Below are 3,551 nucleotides of genomic sequence, written 5' to 3'. Positions count from 1 at the left end.
ATCACCCATCTTACCCTAGCTTCTGTCTTGGATTCTACCAACTACTTTTAATGGGTGGTTGGTTGTCCTAGTGGCAATTGGTATCACCCTTGTTCCCCCCGCTTTGGCCTCAGACTCTACCAACTACTCTTAATGGGTTATTGGTTTCGTCTCACTTGGTTTCAACCTTCTTCCCCCTCCCCTGCCCACTTCTGCCATCGATTCTACAAATTACTCCTAATGGATGATTTGTTGTCCTAGTCTCAATTGGTATCACCCATCTTACCCTCACTTCTGCCTTGGACTCTACCAATTACTCTTAATGGGTGATAGGTTGTCCTAGTAGCAGTTGGTATCACCTTTCTTCCCCCACTGCCCATTGCCTCTGACTCTACCAACTACTCCTACTCTACCAACTACTCCTAATGGATGATTGGTTGTCCCAACCTCAGCTGGTATAACTCTTCTTCCCACCCTATTTCTGCCTTCACCTCTACCAGCTACTTTGAATGGGTGATTGGTTGTCCTTGTCTCATTGGTATAATCCTTTTACCCTCTGCTTCTGCCTTGAACTCTACCAACTGCTCCTAATGGGTTATTGGTTGTTCTATACCCAGTAGGTATCACCCTTCTTCCCCACACTCTTTCTGCCTTGGACTCTACCAACTAATCCTAATGGGTGAGTGGTTTACTCTCAGTTGGCATCACCCTTCTTCGTTTCTGCATTAGACTCTACCAATTAATCATAATGGGTGAAATTTTTTTCCTAGTCTCAATGGTATTCCTTTTCTCTTCTCTTGCTACTGCCTTGGACTCTACCAACTACTCCTATTGGGTGACTGGTTGTCCTAGTCTCAGTTGATATCTCCCTTCTTCCCTGTGCTTCTGCCTTGGACACTAGCAACTACTCCTAATGGGTGATTGGTTTAGTCTCAGTTGGTATCACCCTTCTTCCCCCACACCTGGCTTCAGCCTTGGACTCTACCGGCTACTTTTAGTAGGTGATTGGTTGTCCTCCTCTCAGTTGGTATCAGCCTTCTTCCTCACTTCTGCCTTGGAATCTACCAGTTACTCCTAATGTGTTATTGGTTTAGTCTCACTTGGTTTCACCCTTCTTCCCTCCCACCCCGCCCCGTCTGCTTCTTCCCTGGATTCTACCAATTACTCCTAATGGGTGATTTGTTGGCCGAGTCTCAGTTGTTATCACTCCTCTTCCCTCCGGGTCTGCCTTGGTTGCTATTAGTGACTCCTAATGGATGATTTGTTGTCCTAGTCTCAATTGGTATCACCTGTCTTCCCCTGGCTTCTGCCTTGGACTCTACCAACTACTCTTAATGGGTGATTGGTTGGCCTAGTCTCAGTTGGCATCACCCTTCTTCCCCCATTTCTTCTTTGGACTCTACCAACTACTACTAATGAGTGATTGGTTGTCCTATTTGCAGTTGGTATCATCCTTCTTCTCCTGCTTCTGCCTTGGACTCTGCTAACTACTATTAATGGGTGACTGGTTGTCCTAGTCTCAGTTGGTATCAACCTTCTTTCCTCCCTTAGTGCCTTGGACTCTACCAACTACTGCTAATGGGTGATTGGTTTACTATCATTTGATATCAGCCTTCTTTCCCCACCCCCTGCTTCTATCTTGGACTCTGCCAACTCCTCCTAATGGGTGACTGCTTGTCCTAGGCTCAGTTGGTATCACTCTTCTTCCCCCCACTTCTGCCTTAGACTGTAGTAGGTACTCCTAATGGATGATTGGTTTAGTCTCAGTTGTTTTCACCCTTCTTCCCCACCTCACCCACTAATCCTAATGGGTGATCAGTCTCAGTTGGTTTCACCCTTCTTCCCCACCCCCCCACCTTAGACTCTAATAGCTACTCCTAATGGGTGATTTGTTGTCCCAATCTCAGGTGGTATAACCCTTCTTCCCACCCCCCCCCCTTGTGCCTTGGGCTTTACTAACTACCCTTTAAAAAAAATACAAAGTGAACAATGATCTTGGCTTCAGCTGTCTCGTTCAGTGGTCCTCTGGAATGTCATATACTAGCTAAGTCACACTGCAAATGATCGTTTTCTGGTTGTAGCCACCGGCTGTCACTTCTAGCACAGTACAACCAAGTTCAGGGGATGAAAAGAGCTAAGTACAACCTTCTTTCTCTGGCCCGTGTTGGATGTGACAGAGGACACGCACCAATCAGCCCAAAAAGACCAATAGGAAGGGGCCAATCCTTTTCCAACTACAGCCAGGCTTACCTCCACAGCAGTCCCTGTGCCTCTAGCCTGGACTCTGGTGTAGGAATGCAGTTCTGGCAGTGACATCTGGAGAAGGTACTAGGACCTCCTGCTGAATGAAGAAAGTTGGATGAATGAATGTGTGAGCAGCAGGGGTCACTTGCAAAAGGACCAGGAGTGATAAGAAAACAACTCATTCAGGCAGCTGCTTTTGAACTCTACTTCCCAAACCTGCCTGTTGCATGAGGGGAAGCCATCTCCCATGGGAGTGATGTTAACTGGGTGGGAAGCCATATTCTCATTATTGAGTCTTTCTAGGATCCAGGGTTTTCAAGGTCACAACAACCCTCTGCACTCTTTCTACTCTCACTCCTTGTGCTTCTTCTTATGCTTTTTCTTCTTATTTGCTGCCCTGCTGTCTTTTGATGTGTGCCTTGACCTCTTGCCTGTATCACTCTCAGAGTCTGAGCTGTCAGAGTCAGATGACTTCCTGTCTTTATGTTTCTTTTTCTTCTTTTCCTTCTTTCTTTTTCTAGATTTTTTCATGGGGTCAGGCTTCTCAAACTCTGCTGACTTTGCTTCTTCCTTCTCTTCTTCCTCATCAGGTATCAAAGAATATTTGTTCTCATCTGGTTGCATGAATCAGTCTTTTGCAAATTGGCCTTTACAACCACACTTCTTGCAGGTAGTGTTCAGGACAGCCTCAAGAGTGATCTTCTGCCTAGTGTGATCCTGGAAGTAACGCCTCCTCCTCTCTTCTTGCTCAGTGAAAACATTTTTGGGATTGAGGTCTTTCCCAGTCCCTTGGTTGACAACTTTCATGAAAACGGATACTTGTATCCTATCATTTTTCATCTCTTGGCCCACAAGCTTCACCCATACTTTGTCTCCAACATCTACTATCTCAGAGGGCTTATCCACCCGACAGGATGACATATGAGTTCGACCAAATCAGACCTTGCTTCCGACAGCCTGGGATTTTGATAAGGGCTCCATAGTCTGTCACCATAGCAACCTCTCCTTGGAAAATAGTGCAGAGAGTAGGCAAGTTTTGCATGGTCTCAGGCCTTCCTGAATTCATCCTTAATGTTCTATGGCTCCTCCATTTCTCTTCTACTAAAACTAATCCAAGTGTTGCAGCATTAGCTCCAAGACACCCAGCTGCAGCATCGTGTGAAATGCCAAACTTCTATAGTAACTACTCTTAACGGGTGATTGGTTGTCCTAGTCCCATTTGACATCACCCTTCTTCCCCCCCCACCTAGCCCCGTCCCCCAACTTCTGCCTTGGACTCTACCAACTACTCCTAATGGGTAATTGCTTTAGTCTCAGTTGGTATCACC

At 46.2% G+C, this 3,551-nt stretch overlaps 1 pseudogene; it reads right to left on the bottom strand.

Annotated features, from left to right (window-relative positions):
- Positions 1 to 2,574: 2,574 nt before the first annotated feature.
- LOC128578140 (zinc finger CCHC domain-containing protein 17-like) lies at positions 2,575 to 3,289 on the bottom strand (annotated as a pseudogene).
- Between the last annotated feature and the right edge of the window lie 262 nt (positions 3,290 to 3,551).

Source organism: Nycticebus coucang, chromosome X (assembly GCF_027406575.1).
Source record: "Nycticebus coucang isolate mNycCou1 chromosome X, mNycCou1.pri, whole genome shotgun sequence".
Classification (NCBI taxonomy): Eukaryota; Metazoa; Chordata; class Mammalia; order Primates; family Lorisidae; genus Nycticebus; species Nycticebus coucang.
Note: the sequence above shows the minus strand (reverse complement) of the source record. Positions and strands in the feature narration are given on the sequence as shown.